Raw genomic sequence first — 9,059 nt, forward strand, 5'->3', positions numbered from 1 at the left:
TGATGACGTCACGTCGCCGGGGCCACAAATCTAGACTTCCCCAGCTGCTGTCCGCTTCGCCTGGAATAATTGCGCTAGAGGCTATCGAGCCTCTGCAGGCAAAGTGGGAAGGACAGTCAAGCAGATAGGCAGGCAGGCAATTGGTTTGAGTAATTCTAAGAGCCACGTCCTACTGCAGGAAATGTGAACTGCAGAGACGGGGGTCCTTTCTCCTCTACTTCTCATAATTTAATGATGCCCAGATGAATACCCTGCAGGTAAAATCTAAAATCTCATTTTGCCAGCACTCGTGCTAAAGCATTTGCATACATCGACTTCTTCAGTTTACTAAATCTCTATTAAGTGAGCGCCAAAGTATTGCGAGCTGGTGACTGCTAGGAGTGGAGGAGTTCGTTTGCTCGGCTGCCACCTATTGGGGGTGGAGAGGGGGATTGGCCGCCGGTGATTGCTAAGAAAACCTTGTCTGGAGAAGGCACCTCTCTGCCCAGTCCCAACAGGAGGGCCAATGCCTGGATGATTTGAACGTTTTGTGATGCTAGATATTTCAGCATTTGATTTGTTGTTGTTCAGTCGCTCAGTGATATCCAACTTTTTACAACCCCATTGAATGCAGCTTGCTAGGCTTCCCTGCCCTTCACTATCACCCAGAGCTTGCTCAAACTCATGTCCATAGAGTTGGTCGTGCCATCCAACCATCTCATCCTCTGTCGGCCCCTTCTCCTCCTGCCATCAATCTGACCCAGCATCTGGGTCTTTTCCATTGAATCAGCTCTTTCCATCAGGTGGCCAACGTATTGGAGCTTCAGTTCCAGCATCAGTGCTTCAATGAATATTCTGGGCTGATTTCTGATCTCTACTTGCAGTCCAAGGGACTCTCAAGAGTCTCCCCCAGCACCACAGTTCTAAAGCATCAATTCTTCAGTGCTCAGCCCTCACATCCATACATGACTACTGAAAAAACCATAGCTTTGTCTATACAGACCTTTGTCAGCAAAGTGATCTCTCTGCTTTTTAAAATGCTGTCTAGGTTGCTCATAGCTTTTCTTCCAAGAAGCATGTGTCTTTTAGTTTCATGGTTGCAGTCACCATTTGCAGTGATTTTGGAGCCCAGTAAAAGAAAATCACTGTTTCCATTGTTTCCCCATTTATTTGCCATGAAGTAATAGGACTGGATGCCATGATCTTAGTTTTTTGAATGTTGAGTTTAAGCCAGCTTTTTTACTCTCCTTTCACCTTCAACAAGAGGCTGTTTAGTTCCTGTTAGCTTCCTGCCATAAGGGTGGTGTCATCTGCATATCTGAGGTTATTGGTATTTCTCCCTGAAATCTTGATTCCAGCTTGTGTTTCATCCAATCCAGTATTTTGCATGATGTACTCTGCATGTAAGTTAAATACTGCATGTAAGTAAGTGAAATGAGTGCAACTGTGAAATGAGTGCAATTGTGTGCTAGTTTGAACATTCTTTAGCATTGCCTTTCTTTTGGACTGGAATGAAAACTGACCTTTTGCAGTCCTGTGGCCACTGCTAGTTTTCCAAGTTTGCTGACACATTGACTGCAGCACTGTAACAGCGTCATCTTTTAGGATTTGAAACAGTTCAGCTGGAATTCCATCACCTCCACTAGCTTTGTTCATAGTGACGCTTCCAAAAGCCCACTTGACTTCACACCCCAAGATGTCTAACTCTATCTGAGTGATCACACTGTCATGGTTATCTGGGTCATTAAGATCTTTTTGTATAGTTCTATGCATTCTTGCCACCTCTTCTTAATATCTTCTGCTTCTGTTAGGTCCATACCATTTCTGTCCTTTATTGTGCCCATCTTTGCATGAAATGTTCCCTTGGTATCGCTAATTTTCTTGAAGAGATCTCTAGTCTTTCCCATTCTATTGTTTTCCTCTATGTCTTTGCATTGTTTCTTAGGAAGGCTTTCTTATCTCTCCTTGCTATTCTTTGGAATCCTGCATTCACATGGGTGTATCTTTCCTTTTTTCCTTTGCCTTTTGCTTCTCTTCTTTTCTCGGCTATTTGTAGGGCCTCCTCAGACAACATTTTTGCATTTCTTTTTCTTGTGAATGGTTTTGATCACTGCCTCCTGTACAATGTTATGAACCTCCATCCATAGTTCTTCAGGCACTCTGATTATCACATCTAATCCTTTGAATCTATTTGTCACTTCCACTGTATAATTTAGGTCATACTTGAATGGCCTAGTGGTTTTCCCTACTTGCTTCAATTTAAGTCTGAATTTTGCGATAAGGAGTTCATGATCTGATCCACAGTCAGCTCCCAGTCTTGCTTTTGCTGACTGTATAGAGCTTCTCCATCTTTGGCTGCAAAGGATATAACCAATCTGATTTCAGTATTGTCCATTCGGTGATGTCCACATGTAGAGTCTTCTCTTGGGTTGTTGGAAGAGGTTGCTTGGTATGACCAGTGCATTCTTTTGTCAAAACTCTGTTAGCCTTTGCCCTGTTTCGTTTTGTACTCCAAGGCTACAGTCCAACATTTGATGGTGAGTGGCAAAAGTCAATCCATGAGTTGTGTAGGAGACAATACTTGACTAGAAAACAAATACAATGATTGATTTATGCTGCTAGTTGGAGCTCAGAGCAGGTTGCTCCAGACTATGCCTCAATAACATATGGGTTAGTTTGAATTCAGGTTAGTTGAAAACTGGTAGGTGCAAGAAAGTTACTTTGAGCTTCCTGTCTATCACCCTGAAAGCAGGAAATAAAACTCTCATACTTTCTTGTTGTACAGTAGCAAAGATAGGAAGACATCATTATTACCAGAGACAGCGAATTCATGGCAGAGAAGTTCGTATAAGCAGACTTTGATATTTCTTTACTAATTTACTACTCAAAGCCCAAGCTTTGCTTAAATTCCTTACAAGTTTTTATTGTTCCTTTGTCTAAAAAATATATAAGCTGTCTGCTTTGGCCACTTCTTACTTAGGACTTAACTCTATGTGAGACCACTTGCACATGAATTAAATTTGTTTCTTTTTCTCCTATTTATCTGTTGTGTGTTAATTTTATTACTAGTTCAGCCACAAGAAGTCAGGATGGGTAAAGTAGGAAATTTGCCTCTCCTGGACACTCTGTATAAGCAACTCACCCTAAAAAGGTGGTAGAAGAGATATAGAAACTCCAGCAAGGTTGCTGACTAATATTAAGAAAGTAGAACATCTGTTGGAAACTTTCTCAGGAATGAATTAACAGAGATCTGAATAGAATTAAGGAGCTAAAGAAAAGAGAAGGACTATGACAGCCTGACCAATTCTGACAGCTGTTGAGAATACCTGGTATACTTAGACGAATTTTTCTAAATAGACTGAGGGTAGAAGGATAACTTGAGTGCAGCATGTTAAAAGATGATGCTGTGAAAGTGCTGCACTCAATATGTCAGCAAATCTGGAAAACTTAGCAGTGGTCACAGGACTGGAAAAGGTTAGTTTTCATTCCAATCCCAAAGAAAGGCAATGCCAAAGAATGTTCAAACTACTGCACAATTATACTCATCTCCCATGCTAGCAAAGTAATGCTCAAACTTCTCCAAGCTGGGCTTCAACAGTACGTGAACTGTGAACTTCCAGATGGTCAAGCTTGATTTAGAAAAGGCAGAGGAACCAGAGATCAAATTGCCAACATCCTCTGGATCATCGAAAAAGAGAGTTTCAGAAAAATATCTGGTTTATTGACTATGCCAAAGCCTTTGACTGTGTGGATCACAACACACTGTGGAAAATTCTTCAAGAGATGGGAAGACCAGACCACCTGACATGCCTCCTGAGAAATCTGTACTTCTCAGGTCGAGAAGCAACAGTTAGAACTGAACATGGAACAACAGACTGGTTGCAAATCGGGAAAGGAATACGTCAAGACTGTATATTGTCACCGTGCTTATTTAACTTATATGCAGAGTACATCATGAGAAATGCTGGGCTGGATGAAGCACAAGCAGGAATCAAGATTGCTGGGAGAAATATCAATAACCTCAGATATGCAGTTGACACCACCCTTATGGCAGAAAGTGAAGAGGAACTAAAGAGCCTCTTGATGAAAGTAAAAGAGGAGAGTGAAAAAGTTGGCTTAAAGCTCAACATTCAGAAAACTAAGATCATAGTATCCAGTCCCATCACTTCATGGCAAATAGATGGGGAAACAATGGAAACAGTGACAGACTTTATTTTCTTGGGCTCGAAAATCACAGCAGATGGTGATTGCAGCCATAAAATTCAAAGACGCTTGCTCCTTGGAAGAAAAGTTATGACCAACCTAGACAGCATATTAAAAAGCAGAGACATTACTTTGCCAACAAAGGTCCATTTAATCAAAGCTATGGTTTTTCGAGTAGTCACGTATGGGTGTGAGAGTTGGACTGTAAAGAAAGCTGAACACTGAAGAATTGATGCTTTTGAACTCTAGTGTTGGAGAAGACTCTTGAGAGTCCCTTGGACTGCAAGGAGATCCAACCAGTCCATCCTAACGGAAATCAGTCCTGAATATTCATTGGAAGGACTGATGCTGAAGCTGAAACTTCAATACTTTGGCCACCTGATGGGAAGAACTGACTCATTTGAAAAGACCCTGATGCTGGGAAAGATTTAAGGCAGGAGGAGAAGGGGATGACAGAGAATGAGGTGGTTGGATGGTATCACCGACTCAGTGGACATGTGTTTGGGTGAACTCTGGGAGTTGGTGATGGACAGGGAAGGCCTCACATGCTGCAGTCCGTGGGGTCACAAAGAGTGGGACACAACTGAGCAACTTAACTGAACTGAAGTCACAGGGAAATTTATAAAACATATTACATGAAAATGCCAGCCCCAAATCCATGTACAATATATATCCATTTTTGTTAAAAAAAAAAAAATACAGAGGCAGGGAGTTCAGTGGATAAAAATAGTTTAAAAGGAAACACACTAACATGTTACCAGTGACTATCTCTGGGTAGGGGAATTATGGAAGATTTTTGTATTTACTTTTTGCTTGCCTGCATTTTCTAAGATTTTTACAGTAACTTTTTTTTCTTTAAAGCTGATACATGCTACATTGTTTTAAAATAGAAAATATATCCTGAAGGACAAAGAGATCATCTAAAGATATATTTAGGTTCCTTTGGAGCTTATTTTTTGCAAACTTTTGAAAATTTTTGCAACATTCTGAGCTCAAAACAACTATGTAGGAAAGCTAGTCTGATAATTACTATAGCTAGATCACTTATATCAGCAACACTGGCATATGCTGTATGTGAGAGACACATAATTTACGGTTACTCTGGATTTTCTTTCTCTTCAGAGGAATTTTTTTCTGAATTGGCCAAATGTGTCCTATCTCTGGCTGATGTCAATGGAACCCCAAATGAGGTGGACCCTCATATATAATTACAGAATGAAAACTTCAATATTTAATATCTAATTGGTGGTTGAATACTTCTCTCTCCCCTTTACTAGTCAGGGTTCTCCATGTGCACAAATATAGGAAGAGGTTTCTTTTAAGGAACTGGGTCACGTGATTATGAAGGCTCGGGTTTACAGAATCGGCAGGGCTGGCGGGCAGGTTGAAGAGCAGGCAAGGAGCCGGTGTTGCAGTTCAAGTCCAGAGCCTGTCTGCCTGAGAATTCCACGCTGTTCCTGGGAGGTCAGTCCTTTGTTGTAAATATTTAGATCTTCAGCTGATTGGATGAGGGTGACCCACATTATGGAGGACAATGTGCTTTACTTAAAGTCTGCCAGTTTAAATGTAAAATCTTATCCCAAAACACTCACAGAAGGCATCCAAACTAATGTCTGGTTATGGGCACTATGGCCCAGCCAAGTTGACATGAAAGTAACAATTACACCACTTTAAAAAAAATGAATTAAGTTGGGAGGGAGGGATAGAAAGTAAAGTTACCACTCTTATAGAAATGAACTTTTTGAGCTTTTAAGACCTTAGTCTTCCAAGTATAAATTAAAATTACATTTTATTTAAACATTTGCTTAATTTTCAACTGGAAATATGATAAATCACTTACATAGGCTTCACTGCCTTTTAGAAGCACTTCAAAAGAGATGATTAAATAAAACTGTCAAGGATTCCTTTATTATTCTTTAAAAAAAATTTTTTTTTTAAGTTTATTATTCTTTTCAAGAAAAGTCAGCTTCTTCCCAGTTTGGTAAAGGCACCTGAAAAGTATATTACAGTGACTTTATTTTTGAAATTTATACTTTCACCTCTCCTTTTTCTCAGATTTTAGCTGATATGTTATATGGGAGGAATAAAAGTATTTAGTATCTCATCAGATGGCAAACTCTTCTACATTATTTTAGCCCTGATATTTCATGCTATTTAGGACTGATGCTTTAAGACTGCTCTGATAGCCTTCCTGTAATCTCACTGCTTTGGAGAACGGTGAGCTGGCAATCATTCACTGGTTCTGAAACTGTGTAAATCAGACTGGGACTTGAACCCATGGTCTTTTAACTAAAATCACACCTGGTCTCAGGACATAATGAACCTCAGGTTCTTGATGTCTCATTGCATAAAGAATTCAGTGTGAGACAAAGTGATAAGTAAAACTTTATTTTCTTGGGCTCTAAAATCACAGCAGAAGGTGACTGCAGCCATGAAATTAAAAGGCAATTTGCCTTGGAAGCAAAACTATGAAAAACCTATATAGTGTATTAAAAAGCAGAGTCATTACTTTGTTGGCAAAGGTCTGTATAGTCAAAGCTATGGTTTTTCCAGTAGTCATGTACAGATGTGGGAGTTGGACCATAAAGAAGGCTGAGCACTAAAGAACTGATGCTTTCAAGCTGTGTTGTTGGAGAAGACTCTTGAGAGTCCCTTGAGCTGCCAGGAAATTAAACCAGTCAATCCTAAAGGAAATTAACCCTGAATACTCTGTGGAAGGACTGATGCTGAAGCTGAAGCTCCAGTACTTTGGCCACCTGATGCAAAGAGCCGACTCTGCATAGGAAAAGACCCTGATGCTGGGAAAGATTGAAGGCAGGAAGAGAGGGGACGACAGAGGATGAGAGGGTTGGATGGCATCACCGACTCAATGGACATGAAATTAAGCAAGCTCCAGGAGATGGTAAAGGGCAGGGAAACCTGGCGTGCTGCAGTCCGTGGGGTCACAAAGAGTCAGACACGACTGAGTGACTGAACAACAAACCTTCACATAAATCACAAAAAATCACATTAAAAAAACATAAATCAGATTAAAAGCTTTTTATTGTAAAAAAGGCACATTTTCAAAATTTTTACAGTGTCAAAATTCTTTAGATTAATAACATCTTAGTTTTAAAACTTTGAAGTTGTTATACTCACTTCTTTCAAATATAAGTTCTCACCCTAATTAGAAAATCTTTTTTGTCAAGAGAAATGGCACTATCCAAAATGTTGTTCCAGTTTTCTGTCTGCCTAGTCTCTTAACTTTGTGTTATCTAAACTTGTACATAATACTCTCCTGAAACTACTCTGGAAAAGGTTACCATCTACTATTCCAACAGTCTCCTTCCTACCACTACTCTGCCTTTCAATTCATCCTTGTCATATGAGCAGTTTAACCTTTCTGAAACACAAGTTTCATTTTGCCAGTCCCTCAATCAAAAGCACCAAGTGAAAACTAGTGGCATGAATAGTGGGAAGAAGGGTCAGGCCAGGTTATGGTTGCCCTAGAAAGTTACATTTCGAGAGGGAAGTTTTTGAGGAGGGGATCAATATGATAAAAGGTGTTGTTTTACTTAGATCATGCTAGTAGCAATGGGCAGATGAATGAGAGATGGGGAAGATGAGTCAAGGCAATCAGCTGTTGCAGAGATCAAGTATACTGCGCTCATAGGAGGGAAAGTCTCTCTTGTGGGGTCTGAGCCGGCCAAAAAATGCTGCCTTGTTGAGAAGTTCATGGAGTTGTTCAGTAGAATTCTCCAAATTGCCTGGAGAGTGCAGTGCAGGGTTTAAGGAATACACAAAATGAAGCAATTTAGTTAAAGTGCAGCAATTTGATTTTGGATGCAAAGGCTGAAGTACAGAAGTGTCTGTGGTATGATTATAAAGTGTTGCTGGTTCACTTGGGCATGTGAGACTATGCCCAGGGACTATGGCCGCTCTCTTTAAGACCTAGGACTATACTCAGTTAACCCCATAAAGTGAGTTCTTTGGCCCTTTTCTCAGGAAACCAGGTCAGACAAACCAAACAAAACTCTGGTTCTGCTATTTCTGTAAACTAGCAGAAACCTGCAGTCCTCAAGTACCTTCTGGGCTTCCAGGAACCCCCTCCCAAGTCATTACCCTGCAAAGTTGGAGAGAATTGTAAACCCTTTCTCGTTCCCTCCCTAGAGACTCGCCTCAGACTTCACCAACTGTTCCAGGGAACAAAGGTTAGTAGGAGAAAGAATTCAGGCTTACATTTTTCTTATACCTGTATCGTAAGACTGTGCTTTCTACATAAGGGGGTTCTTGATTAGAAGGAAAAAAATTCCTAGTCTTAATTCCCTCTTGAGAGCTAGGAAATTTGTCTTCAGACTAACACAGTGGGAAACAGGGTTTATTTTATTTATTTAAAGTTAAAGCAGCTGTAATCAGAGAGAAGGAGGATCCAGGAAGGAGGGAATGCTCACAGAGTCAATTGTCTGGAAACCTAGAAGCATGAGTGACGGGGATTTTTTTCAAACAGAAATTATCAGAGATGTTGGACACGGCTGTCTCAGAAAGAAGAAATTCAGAATAAAGATTGCAAGAGGGGGTGAAAGAGTGGGTAGTGGGAATTGGAAGCGCCACATTGTCGGGCGCTATCAGATTAGCTTCATTACCACCTGTCTGCACCTGCAGTCTGTGCTGTCTTTTCATCTTCTACTTCAGAACTGTTTCGAGTCTACCCATCTTTTAAGCCTTAGCTCCATTTCACTTCCTCCTTCAAGTCTTCTCTGAAGATTATAGTTTCTGTTTCTTTCTCCATTCCCTGAAAGCTTATTGAGTTCATAGTTACAGTCACACTAGTTAGCATGTTAATAGTCATATCAAAAGTGTAAGCCTACTCCCCTACAGTAAGGCGGTGTAATTTTTTT

This window comes from Cervus canadensis, chromosome 27 (genome assembly GCF_019320065.1).
Source record: "Cervus canadensis isolate Bull #8, Minnesota chromosome 27, ASM1932006v1, whole genome shotgun sequence".
NCBI lineage: Eukaryota > Metazoa > Chordata > Mammalia > Artiodactyla > Cervidae > Cervus > Cervus canadensis.